This window comes from Crassostrea angulata, chromosome 1 (genome assembly GCF_025612915.1).
Source record: "Crassostrea angulata isolate pt1a10 chromosome 1, ASM2561291v2, whole genome shotgun sequence".
Lineage (NCBI taxonomy): Eukaryota > Metazoa > Mollusca > Bivalvia > Ostreida > Ostreidae > Magallana > Magallana angulata.
This window is the reverse complement of record NC_069111.1, coordinates 24,437,138-24,452,011: the sequence shown is the minus strand read 5'-3', so window position 1 is coordinate 24,452,011 and position 14,874 is coordinate 24,437,138. Positions and strand designations below refer to the sequence as shown.

The 14,874-nt window shown below is 34.5% G+C and overlaps 2 pseudogenes; both read right to left on the bottom strand.

The window, feature by feature from the left end:
* Positions 1–2,224: 2,224 nt before the first annotated feature.
* LOC128167864 (uncharacterized) lies at positions 2,225–3,280 on the bottom strand (annotated as a pseudogene).
* A 3,913-nt stretch (positions 3,281–7,193) lies between these two features.
* Positions 7,194–11,508, bottom strand: LOC128191830 (uncharacterized; annotated as a pseudogene).
* Between the last annotated feature and the right edge of the window lie 3,366 nt (positions 11,509–14,874).

Genomic DNA, 14,874 nt, shown 5'->3' with positions numbered 1-14,874 from the left:
ACAGTATAATAACGATGTAATCGGATATATTAAAAAAGAATGATCAACTGTGTAATCATAATTTTACAAGACAATTACAAATCTTAAATAGTTCATCTGTACATAAACAAAACCAGACCGTGCCAGCTTTTTCAAGAATATAAATAATCTTGAAAGGGCCATGTCTGAATACATACTAGACCATGCCATCTTCATCAAGATACATATCTTGAAAGGGCCATGCCTAAATACAAAAATACTAGTACTAGACCATGTCAGCTTCATCAAGACACAAGTCTTGAAAGGGCCATGTCAGCAATCACAATGATAAATAATACAGTTTCTTCACAGCATCAGATGTAAAACAATCATAATAGACCGCGCCTGCTTCATCAAGATAGACATCGTGAAAGGGCCTCGTCTACAACTGCTCAGCGCAAATCCTTATTGCCAAAACTTTAGAGTTGAAATTATCTGAACCGAATAAACCATTTTTATTATTAACTCCATGACAAAACACGTTTTGGTATGGCGCAAATTCTAAAACATCAGTAACATACCCTCTACATTTCATTTCTGCATCGAACAGCAGTGTCCAAAAAGGAGCGAAAGGCCACTTCGGCACAATAAGAGTTCCAATAGCTCTGCAGTGTAATATATGCTTGATCACTCTGCTAACTAAATTAATTGGAGGAACTAACCAATTATTTTCAAAATGCCAAGACTGTGAAAATGCACCGACAGCTTCAGAATTTGGATACCAAAACAATGAATTAAATCTCTGTAATTTAGCATTTTGAGCGTTAGCGAATCGATCCACTGTATGTGGACCCCACATGCCGTCTATAAATTTAAAAAACTCATCAGTAGTTTGCCAATCATCAAAATCAATAACATTTGATAAATAATCAGCTTTTGTATTGTCCTCTCTAGGAATCCAAACTATGCTAAATGAAATAGCAAATTCGACACACTTCGAGAATATATTAAAAGCTAAACTCTGTAAATGAGGCTTTGTGCTACCTTTTTGAACAATTGTGACACAGTTTTGGTTATCTGTGTGCCATCGTACTGCTTTTCCTGATAACGAAGCTGCAAAGTAATTTAATGCTAAATCAATCGCTTTTAACTCTCTCCACGTAGAACTCATCAATGACTCATCAGATTCTGACCATGTATGGTGTACGAATTTTTCGTCTACTTCAACCGTATATGCTCCTGCTGCAACATTGCTAGCATCTGAAAACACTAACACAGAATTCGAAGGCAAAGATTCTGCAATCAAACGTTTATAATTCATTTTTACCAAGTTATTTGTCGAGAATTCTAACTCTGTTTTCACCAAATCTGGAAATGCAAGATTTATTACATAATCCCAATGACCACGGCTCACTACAGCTAAATACCGGTAAATATTTCTCGTCATTAAGCTGCAAACACAACAATGAAATAATCTGTCCGGCAAACTCATTGCTAGTTCTCAAGCTGTAAAATTAGGAAAAGAATTAATCAGGAAATTCAAAGTCGACTGAACTTTGTCAGTTCTTCTGTTCGGAATGAATAAAGAATAACTCTTTGAGTCCCACAGCAAACCAAGCCACTCTATGGACTGCACGGGCTGAAAATTTTAATTTTCTATAATCTATCAATAACCCAGCTTGCATTAGAGAATTGTGAACAAAGTTTGAAGCTTTCCGTGTGATTTCATAATATTCACCGAACCCCAGCCCATCGTCTAGATATAAAACAATATCTATGCCGTGGGTTCTCCAGTGTTTAACCAATGGCCTTAAGCATTTTGTAAAAATATACGGAGCTGAAGTCAAGCCAAAAACTAAAACGTTGAAACAATACTGACCCTTCCAATAAAAAGCAAAATAAGTAAGTTGTTTTCTGCAAATATCGATGTGATGGTAACCAGATTTTAAGTCAAATTTGAATAAAAAAATTAAAGCAACATTCCAGTCTTCAAACTTAACTTTTTTCTTATCTACAAATTTGTTTAATTCACTCAAATCTAATATTAGTCTCTTTTTACCTGAACCTTTGTTATGTGCAACATTGAGTGGACTGACAACAAAAGGCTGAAAAGGAACTTTTTCTATACAACCGCTTTCCAAAAGATCTTTTATAGATTGTTCTACAAATTCAACATTGTCAAGAGCAGATTTGTTGTTCTTGAAATTCATAGGAGGAGGAGGTCTCTGAAAAGGAACAACGTATCCATTTTTTATATCAATAACGAACTCGCTAGCTCCAATACTCTGCCAATACTGGCCATTTTTCGCCAGACTGCCTTTGACGCCTTTGCTGCAAACAGAGCTATTTTCAAAATAAGCAATATGCTTCAAAAACAAGTTTATTTGATTATCAAAAAGCGATTGATTTTGATCAACATACTTCTCTACAGATATAATTGTTAACGCCAACACTGGGGGCGCTGGACTGGACTGAAGGCGCTGTGCACTGGGATTTCCAGTGTCCGTATTTTCGGCAATTGTAGCAGATATCGTATGGCGAGGGTTGTCTACGTTGCTTTGTGTAGGGTAGAAAGGAACGCTGAAAGGACGTAGGAGCAGGACTGCGATCGCCAGAAGGAGTAGAGACAGTTGCAGAGGGTTTCTTGTAAGGACGATAGCACCGTCTCTCTCTGAGCGTGCGGAGTGCACGGTTTTCAGCTTGTCGCATGCGCTTCTCATCGTCCGAGTCAGAGGCGAGGTCGTCACTTTCATATTCCCGCACTGTTGTTCAACCGGCCAGAGACTTGTCAGCAATGCGAATGAGTTTGTTTCTCCTAGACAACTTTGTTATGATAGAAGAAACAATACTGGCCGATGACGAATCTTTAACACACAAACGTTTCTGTAATTTCGATAAGTCACTCAATATTTCTGAATTGAAATTGAACTGAATTTTGTTCCCTTCGTGATTAAAGTTAACGGATACTTCTTTCTTTATTTGCTTAGCTAAGGGGTCAAAGTCATTACCAGTGGAAAGCTGGTCCTTCAGGTTCTCAAGTTTGGAATCAAATTGAATTTGTTTACTATTGAATCAAATAGGATTTGAACAGGTTAAATGTGTTAGCAATATCCGACGTGGCCTCTGGTCTGCTGGGCGCTGTATTTGGAATTCCTGGTGCCGTAAGAGTGGAGGGCTCGTCAAGAATAGAGTCGTCCATAGGCTGGTCTCTAATTTCAGCTAGGAAATCTGTAGTCTGCCTCGACGACATAGAGTTAGATTCTCGTAGTCTGTTGCAAAGTGGCATCGAACTTCGAATAACTTAAAAAAAACCAAATTCTACTTTATATGTGTACAAGTCATGCGTAGCACGGAATAATACACCGTTCCATAGCCGAAGCATAAGCTCCGCCCACCGTAGATACGTCATAGCAACGAGGCAGCCTCGGACAAAAGAGTAAACAATGGCGGCTACTACAAACGCTCTCAATATTATTTCACCCGATATTTCGATTGAATTCTTCAAAAATGTTACATTGTCGTCTCGTGCGAAGGAAAGGGGGTACAATTTTTTCATCAACGGTTATGTTCATGCTGTAAAAATATACAGCACCACTGACAAAACCGTAGAAATTACGGCAAAATGTTACCGGTATATGAAAAAGAGCGAAGACCCACACAAAGTAAACATGACCATAGATTGTAATAAATGTGCTATTGACGATAGCCATTGCTCTTGTCAAGTAGGGTGAGTGAAAATTGTTTTATTGGTGATAAATAATTGATTTTTGTACAGTTGATTAATTAAAAAGCGATCAGTATCACTGCCATCATTTCCGTAAATCGTGGCGAACTCGAACAAAGATGTCAACTTTGTTATTCAATTAAAATGGATTAAATGTGAATAATTAAAGTGATTTAGGTTATTAAATGAGCATTATTCGTATCTTTAGCTACATGCTACTGTATATTAATCATGCTGGCATGAGAAATGGGTAGTTATTACTAGTTAAACAATATCTTTGTTCACGAGTAGACTTTCTGGGACTTGTGCTCATGCCACAGCGCTGGTGTACACTGTACAGCATTATAAACGCCTTGGATTGAATGAGGTCCCTGCTGAACTTCCATGTACAAGTTTGCCTCAACAGTGGCATAAACCAAGAGGCTCAAAAATTCAGCCTGAGCCAGTTTCAACCATGGTTTTTTCAAAGCCTAAACCTACACCAAGAAAGATGAAACCAGTTATTGTTGACAAACCAAATCAAACGTATACAACAATTTCTTTAATTGTCAATTTGATTTATTAGATTCAAAATCACAAATTTACATTCACAACAATATACAACATTTGAAAAGAAAAAATCTGGTAACAAAATTGCTCTTTAATTTACATAGAATTCTTGATGTGTACCCTGATGATGTTAAAAGGCTTAAAGCTGATCCACAACTGCCTTTATCATATTTGCTGCAGGAGGATATTAGTTTACAACAGTCTGTTTGTGGAAATATTCAAGAGGGATCAATGCTTAAATACCATGTATGTCCTAAATACATATTGGATTCTTAAAAATTACTTATTCTGAAAAATATACATGTATATAAATGTGCATACAAACAGAATTGAACATTTAAACAGAATGCTACACTGTCACATTAAACAATTTAACATCATTCATCCATTACTAACATAACAAAAAAAAATCTGTTTTATTCCAAATATAGTGTCACCAAGATGACTTAGCAAAAGTTGCTATGATCACATTAGTCACCTAAGACATTGTTTAACTTGTATAAATGACTTAATCAATCATGATAATTCTTAATGGAAAGATTTGAACTATAAAACATTCTTCAATATATAAACAGTCACGCTCAATTATGAAAATAATACTTCTACCAGTATAATTCAGTAATGCTTATATCAAATTTAGTTTCATTCATTCATGCCCAAAAGTTTTCATAATCATATAATAACAAATCAGAATTGTTTGACCCAGTTGTTTCCTATGTTTTTCAATATAGATAAAAAGCACAGTACACTGATACCCTCACAAAGCCTGATATACATCAGCCAGTTTCAAAAGCACAACTTTCAAATTAACAACATGCGCGGATCCAGAAAATTTTTCCAGGGGGGGTCCGAAGGATAATTGTGTTTGCCAGGGGGGGGGGGGGGGGGGGTCCGAGGCATATTTTCGCGATAATTTTACTATGTAAATTTAATAAATTTTCATTTTCCAGGGGGGGTCGGGACCCCCCCCCCCCGACCCCCCCCCCCCCCCTCTAGATCCGCGCATGAACAATACATACAGATACTTGCTATGGTTGTTTCACAAGAGTATCTTGAAAGTTTGTAAGAAGAGAAGCACAAACCCAATATTCATTAATGGTGTGCAATAGACTGACAGGGATTTTTCTACTGAAAAGTTTGAAACGTTTAATATGATTAATTGCCCTCTCCACATGTATCCTGTGAGCTGCAATTTTCCTTGTTAGAGTCACATTAGCTGCACTCATTGAATGGGCAATAGTCGCAAATGGAGGAATATTTAGCTTAAGTCCCATTTCAGCTAGTTTGTCCTCAATTCGGAAACCTTTGTCTGCCATTATAGAGTCTCCTGGATGTAAATATCCTCGCTGCATCAGAGATTCTAGATACTCAAAAAATCCACTTTTGACACAAATATCATTGTCTGAAATAGATCCACAGTATAAATCTGACACAAATAAGATTGACCCTCTTGGATCACACACTACAAGAGATTTTAAAGTGTTTGCTGAAATATATTCACTGTAACATTGACTTTGGCAAAACAATGATGATGGCTTTTGAATCTTAATTTCAGTACAATCAATAATAGCAACACAATTAGGAAACTCTTCCCTATATACAGAAGGCATGTTTTGAATAATTACACTTCTATGTGGCCAGTAACTAAGTGATCCAAGTCGTAAATACATATACTTGGAGATGCCTTTAAGAAATGTTGATACACTTTGAATCTTTATATTAAAGTAGATCCAGTGTTCTGTGACGTCACACTTTTTTGTAAAACTTTGAATTCTTTAAAAATTGTGCAAGATAGTTTTATTTATTTTATGTGAATATAATCACATGGATGTAATTAGAATTATTGGTAGGTTCAAGATATTTTCGCACTTAATTTTATACTAAATTTCCAAATTTTTATATATTTTATCTTTGAAAAGGGGAAATAACTCTTTTTCTGACTTTTCTTTCAGTTTTATGTCTAAATGCTATAGTTTTTCTTATTCCAACGATTAATTTTAATATATTTTTGTAATTTTAGTTTTCTGATAAAGTTGACATTAAAATTAAACAAGAAAAACAAATTTCTGCCAACAAGATTTTACTTTTAACAGAAAAAAATACAATTTTCTAATGCTAAAATATGCTTTAGTTTATGTTTATCTGGCATCATGACATGTATATTTTTTCTAACAATTGATGACATTTAAGTCTATTAAGTCGAAATCAGTTCGGTTTTTAGCCGGGCTCTGCTGAAAGCAGAGTCCTGGCTATAGGCAGGCCAATCGCCAATGTTACTATAAATAGCACAAATAAACAAAAAACCAAACAGCGTCAAGGTAAAGCTTCCGCTATACCAAATAGTTACTCAAAGAGCCAGGTTTTGTCAAAAGTGTTGGCATTTTGTTTCTTTTTTTAAATTTCAAATGAATTGTCTCTCTTTTTTAGTTTTCTTATTAATAACGTGTTTTTAAAACATTACTATGCATTTTGGACACATACAATGCGCATGAATTTCCATGAACTACTTTGCTGCACGATGAAGAAACGGGGATTGGATATATAATGCTTGTTGCAAAATTGAAGGCAGCAACTGTTGAACTTTTTAACTTCTACTAGACAGACTTATTTTTTGTTTATAGCCGCTTAAAAAATCTGGTCGCTCTCTGATGCTTTGCCGACATTAAAAGCATGAGAGAGAGAGAGAGAGAGAGAGAGAGAGAGAGAGAGAGAGAGAGAGAGAGATTTTCAGTCTTTACTACACAATATGCATAAAGACACACCAAAAGAGCCCGGCTTTCAGTACTTCAGTACTTTGATTCAACTTTCCTCAGAGAATTTTACGAGTATGGAGCTACCTTAAATCTACAAGCCAAATCTTTTACTTGAAGTCCACTTCTTATTCTACATAAAAACAAAAATACTTGCTGATCAACAGGCAGTCTCTTAACATCTTCTCTATTAGAGTCATAAGTAACAGGGTTCACATTTGAGAGAGTTCCACAAACAAAAATGAAATCAACATCAAAAATCGCAAATATGTTATTCCTGTGTAGTACTGGAACAGGTTTTTGATTTTAGAATTAGACACAGATTCCATATTGAAATGTTCAACATATACATCAGTTTGAGTACAAGTGCTACAACGCTTTTTGTTATTTGACTGCAAGGCTGCTAAAGTTTCATGGAGTTCACGATTCTCCTGTTCTAACTGGTGTATCCTTGCAACCATAGCCATCATATCCATTGACGAAAATACTGTAAAACAAGCTTATCTTTTAAAAAAAAGATTGGTGAGCTAGCGCTGTAGCAATCATAAAACACAGAAGCAGATTTCTAATTTCTAACATTGGTACTGTTTTGTACATGTAGCAATCGTATCTTTTCGGGCCTTTCCGGCAAGCTCGGAAAACATATCCAAAGTTGTCTTCCGAACTTGAAGGAATTTAAGATAAAGCTAGCTACATGTTATTTATCAATATTTACATTTTCCAGTGTCTTTGCCTGTGATAACACTACGTATCGATTTTGTACTATAAAACCCATAACTTCAAATAACGCCAAATTGAGGCGCCAGCGAGGTTTGCTTATTTTATATTTAAATATTTAATCGTACAATGGCACAAAATGATATTAATATAAGTAATAAGGAATCATTCTTTGAATATTATGAGGTGATAATTTCGGTCGGGGCGTGATCAAATCTATCATAAAGCCCTTCGGGCTTCATTGGATTTGATCACGCACACCAAAATTATCACCTCATAATACTCAAAGAATGATTCCTTATTCCTTATTAATATTGAAAATAGACCGCGAAGCTACTGTTACTTTTTGACATTAACGATAAAACACAAAACTTCACGTGAAGATGATAAAACGAAATTAAAATGGTACAGTTTATCTACAGTAGTACAGTATTCCCAGAATCCCTTACTATGGAGTCGAGCATGCGTATTCCAGTGAAAAGGACTAACGTAGTTGCTAGCGCTCGAGAGCGCTAGCAATAAAATATTAGCATAAACAACCTACATTGTTCTAAAAATCTTAAAGTATTTAGTGTTACACTTCTGAGATCTCTGACATTATTGTGATCGGCTTCGGCTATTGTGTCCATATGAGGCATCCGGCAAATGCTTCCATAAGTATTTGCATAAGTATTTCTTATACAAACTTGAAGTTTGGTTAAGTATTTATATAACATTTTACTCAGTTTTATTTCAATTCATTTACCTTAAGAGATGCAAACATACATAAAATACAGCTCGACCTGTTAATTCTAGAATGCACATTTTGTCTCACGCGTAAGAATTTCGATCAAAAGATTCATTCCGTAATGCAGTTGACCTCGATGAACTGACCTCAATCATAAGAAGATGCTCGATGAACTGACCTCGATCTATTGATGTTGCATAATAGTAGCTAGGACGACGGCTTGATTTATAAACAAGGTTACGTTATAAAGCGACCACAATAGCAAGTTATGATGACATTTAATGTTTTTCAGTCGCATTAAATTATTTCAATACAACTCTTTCTTTCTAAAACCAGAGACATAAATAACATGTTATTTGGTAAAACGTTACGTGTTTATGCTCCTTGAAGAGCCCTACTCGGTTTTCTGAAGAAGAAGAAGAAGAAGAAGATACATTAACATTTAATAATTACGTTAAAAATATAAAACTAGACAAGGAGTTTACGAACGGCTTTCCGCAAAAATTCAAAATTAAATTTGTTGACGGTTTATATTGATGAAATTATGGTGTGTAGATTCAAAATATTCTATATTTTGTAAAAATACAGTACTTTTTAAATTATTTTACATTAAACTGATCATGTTGATTGCTTCTATCTATCAATTTTCATTATTGCCGATCATTCCTATAAAAGGAATACTTGTTTACATTCCTTATGATATTAAAGCTATAAATTCATAGAAATTAACCAGTGAGATTTTAATTTAGTTTCAGCATTTCAAGGATCATCCTAGTAAGGTCGATGCAGGGAAATGTGGGGACACAGTATTTCCAAAAATAGTAAAAAAACATAGGGGTAATTGAAAAATATGGCAGCATAGTGGAGATGTTTACAACATCTCTGCAAGATGCAGAGAAAATTGAAAAGGAGACTGTTGATCAAGCTAATTGTGAATTGTGGTTCAAAGAAAGGAGAGATCGTTTAACAGCATCACAGTTTGGGGAAATTTGCAAACGATAAAAAAAGGTAAATGAAATCTTTTTAAGGAACATTTTTCCATCTTCTAACAAAACTTTCTCTACTAGTGCAACTTCATATGGTAAAGAGAATGAAAATTCTGCCAAAAGAAAATATCTTGAATCATTCCAGGAGAGGCATATTCATGACTGTGGATTAGTTATAAACCCCGATTTCCCATTTCTAGCTGCAACACCTGATGGCAAGGTATGTTTTTAGGGCAAAACAGGTGTACTTGAAATTAAATGCCCCTTCTCTGCACGAGATTTGACAATTCCAGAGGCCGTTCAACAAGTTTCACAGTTTTGCCTTTACACAAAATGCTGATGGAAATATTGAATTAAAGAGGACACATGAATATTTTTTTCAAATACAGGGACAAATGATGGTGTCCGGGGCTTCCTTTTGTGAATTTGTAGTCTATACAAAAAAGGATATTTTTGTTCAGAACATTAAAGAGGATCCGATGTTCCAAAATGAAATGTTTCATAAGCTAGCTAATTTCTATTTGCAACATGTTGCTGACTATGTTAAATCGCTGAGAATCTAATAAATTCATTAGAGAGGACATTGATGATAACTTCAAAATGAATCAATCAAACTAAAACGTAGATATATATTGTCTTTTGTCTGACTATTTTGAAGTACATGCGATTTCTGTCCATCACAAGAAACAATTAAATATATATATTTACATTTGCAAATATGTTTCCTTATATGAACCTATAGAATAACGAAAACGTTCAATTCTGTATTCAGAATTTTTGACATCACAACGGTCATAGTACGTGCTTATCGCTCATCGCTTGGATTACTATAAACTTAAAATCTCGGTAATTTTAACACTTCTGGACGATTTGTCTTTTTCAAACGTAAATATACATGTAAGTAATAAACAGCAATGGTGAAAAGTTCACCAGGCTATGAAGTTGGTTGGTACGTAATCAAATCTACCTAGAAGCCCTTAGGGCTTCACAGGATTTGATCATGTGACCAACCAACTTCATATCCTGGTGAACTTTTTAAATTGCTGTTTATTTCTTACAATCATAAATGATTGTAATGGTCAAACTTACACTGTTCACTTGTTTGACAGGCAATTTCACACTGATGAGCATCACTCTCTGTTGGACCAGTATCCATATCTTCATTGATATTGCTACAACATTAACAATTGCATGTATTTATAACAACATTTTTATTAATATTATGAAAATGTTACATTAATTGCATCCAGTCTTCATTGACTTCATCATTGATATCTAAATGCGGACTTAAATGTTGTGGCTAAATTATTGTTCTTTTAAATACACAAACATGTATATCAATTGTCTAAATTGCCACGATACATATGTACCTGCATATTGGAGCAGTGTAAACAAGGTATATGGCAGGAGGGGGATATACACTTCGTATATACCTGGTTTAACTTATCACACATGGGGAGTGTTGTATTAAATGGTCTGTATGTCTTAGCCATCATTTACAAATCATTGTAACTATAAACAGACAGCATATCTTTTTTTTTTAAAGATTTAAAGCTTAATCACTTATAATGCACTTGAAATATTAACCTGAGAGAAGGTACATGTTTGCAAGCAGCATTTTCCACAAACAAATTGGAGTGCTGACGAAATGGCAGATGCCTTGCCTTCTTCAATTCCCCTGATTTAGCATCACACGGGTCTGGATAATATGTAGTCGGTCCGTCGTTATTGACGAAGTGCTGAGAAATAAATATAAAAAAATATTTGCAGTGCTTCCTCGCCATGTTTACTTTTAAATAGAGCTATAAGGTAGTGACGCATTTTCGTAAAATTTCTCTTAATTTTCTGGCAAGTATGTTTCTTCCTTTATTCAAGCACAATAAACCAACTTACCTTTGTACATATATACGTATCTTTTGTTATTTTGTTGATATTTAGCTGGTCTTGAGGTCTGTGACATGCACAAGGCAATCCATCGCATGCACTTCTGTAAATTTGTCTTTGGTTTGGGAAATGGTATGAATTTGGCTCCATTCAGTTTGTCAGGATACCGACTATCTGACTTGCAGGTTCCAAACGAACAATGTTTTACCATTTTTCTGTCATGTGGACAGACACGCTTATATTATTTACGCTTACTTGCTAGACAAGTCCTTGTTTACGTCTAAAAAACAATGGCCGACGTCTGAGGTTTGTCCGAGGCGCGAACTTGTGGGCGGAGCTTATTTTTCAATAAATTTCATTGGTCAAAATAAAAGGTCACGAACTTTTATGAATCGGTATATTCACCCTATTCACCCGTAAACAGCCAATCGATATGTAATATCGACACGCCCACTTAATTCAAAACAAACACACGTGTTTTCAGTAACTTATATATATATATATATATATATATATATATATATATATATATATATATATATATATATATATATATATATATATATATATATATATATATATATATATATAACTTATATATATATATATATATATATATATATATATATATATATATATATATATATATATATATATATATATATATATATATATATATATATATATATATATGTATACTAGCAAGAGCCATACTTTACTGTCATATCGATTCATTTTAAAGTTAATTGTGCATGCATGTACAGTAAGTATATATATATATATATATATATATATATATATATATATATATATATATATATATATATATATATATATATATATATATATATATATATATATATATATATACACAATTTAATTTAATATATATAGAGGAGATCTATATTGTGTGATTTTATATTTGCTTTATCCAACGATGATGCAACGTTGTGTTATGCGGTTATTGTGACCTTGCGTAATACAATTTAGTACGTCATTTCTGAGATAAATCCAACTGTTTTAATGTAAAGTTTCACTGAAATAAACCTTAAAACAATTTCTTAACTCTAAATAATTTGTCTTGGAGCTTATTCACTTAATTAAATGGAAATACTGATCAGAAGACTTGAATAATCAAGTTTGTTGACATACACAAAGTTGGAAATGCTCGTTAGTTTGAATTGACTCGAACGAGGAACAATTGTTGATGTTTTATAAAACAAACACTAGCCTTATGATTCGAAATTGAAAATAGTGAATAAGAATGCTTACTGGTGGCGGAATAACAGTCTTATGAAACATTATTTCGGTAAGTTCTTGTACATAAACACAACCAGAGCGCTCTGTTTTCATCGCGTCGTCAGGATGAACTCCTTGATAGTTAACGTAATTTGTAGTTTTTATAAACTTCACAAAGCAAATTGAAAGTTGAAAGGGGGCTAAACTTATCAAAAATCTTGACAAATAAGAAAAAAGGGTCTTGTGGTTACGGTTATGTATAACTGAATAAAAAGTGGGGGGGGGGGGGGGCTAACCCCCCCCCCCCAGTTCCGACCCCTATGCTACGCAGTTATGTGTTTTCCTTCGTATTTGTAATTTAAATCTTTGACAAAATCCAGTTTATATCATTTTTTTTAGTAGATATAGTTATGATGAAATTACTAGCATATCTTCAAAATTAGGTCACTGAAGCGTTGAAGCGAGGGACTGTGTCAAAAATAGTTCGGGCCGGAAGTATTTGATAAAGCATCACCCGTTTGATATAGCAAAGGTTTATCACACGGGTAATACACACCACACGTATGAGATAAATAAATATATATAAAATTTCTATATTTAAAAAAAAATAAAAACAAATCATACGTCAATGAGGCAGGTATCGCAGTCTATACTGAAATAGCCAGTACACTCATTACAAATGTTTGATCCACCTCTAAATTTATCGCGGGAAATATAGCGCGAGTGCACTGTGACGTCATCCATAACTTTGTTCGTCTTTGTTTACGTTTCTCGACTCAATACGAAGGTATAGAAGTATGTACCCAATCTTTTGAGTCTCGCCAGAGCATATACGGTACTCAAAACGTGTCTTCAAACTTTAAGTCACCGTAAATTACGAGTTAAAAGTCGGCCATTTTTGACATAGCACCACGGGTGAAAACATTAGAGAGCATTATGGGACGTAGACAAAAAGATTTGTTTGATGAACTGTAGGTTTAGCTCGTTCTTTTTCCCGCGCACACTGGTTCTTAGAGCTCGCTTCGCTCGCCGGCGCTGCGCTCGCTAATATGTTTTACGGTGCTTCCGTTCCGGCGAGCGCAGCAAGAATTGCACATACCTTGCATCATTGTCAACTTATAGTTTTATTTAGGTATCAACGAATTTTTGAGAGAGTATTGCTCTACAATAAGTATGCCAAAGGTACTAATTTTAATGGTTATGATACATACAGCGCAACCCCCTACCCCGAGAGAGAGAGAGAGAGAGAGAGAGAGAGAGAGAGAGAGAGAGAGAGAGAGAGAGAGAGAGAGAGAGAGAGCCCGGTTCCTGTTTGTAGGTGTGTAATTTCCCACTTTTAAATTTGATGGTCTGACTATATGCAATATCTACATAATTTTTTTAAATGTTTATTTTTTCATTTTTTTCCTTTTTATTTAGTTCAAAATATCCTATTGTTTATAGTCTCCCTACTCATATACATGTACTTATACCTGCCTACTGTACATGCATGCACAATTGGCTTAAAAATGGATCGATATGACAGCAAAGTATGGCTCTTGCTAGTAAAAATACATAAAATCTCTATATTAAAAAAATTAAAAACAAATCATATGTCAATGAGGCAGGTATCGCAGTCTATACTGAAATAGCCAGTACACTCATTACAGATGTTTGATCCACCTCTAAATTTATCGCGGGAAATTTAGCGCGAGTGCACTGTGACGTTATCCATGACTTTGTTCGTCTTTGTTTACGTTTCTCGACTCAATACCATGAATATGGAGATATGGAAGCAAATAACAAATCTTTTGAGTCTCGCCAAAGCATATGCGGTACTCAAAACGTGTCTTCAAACTTTAAGTCACCGTAAATTACGAGTTAAAAGTCGGCCATTTTTGGCATAGCACCACGGGTGAAAACATTAGAGAGCATTATGGGACGTAGAGAAAAAAATTTGTTTGATGAACTATAGGTTTAGCTCGTTCTTTTTCCCGCGCACACTGGTTCTTAGAGCTCGCTTCGCTCGCTATAATTACTTATTTAAAAAATGCATGATCATTCACGATTCATGATTTTTTTTATCTTTGATATGTTATGGCCTAGTATAATAAGAGACCTATATACTTTATTAATTATTTATTTCAAGTTCTGCTTATTGAGAGCAGAAAAGGGGCAATAAATGTCTGATATCATCCTGAAGCATCAACTCGTGTCAGTACTTTCAGTACTTTGATATTTTAAAAATTAAACATTGAGTCCCCCCCCCCCCCAAACTTTTATGGGCTCATGTAAAAAATTAAATCGAAAATAAGGAAAATAAACAGTGAAATCGGATTAGGATTTTGAGGATTTTGGAAA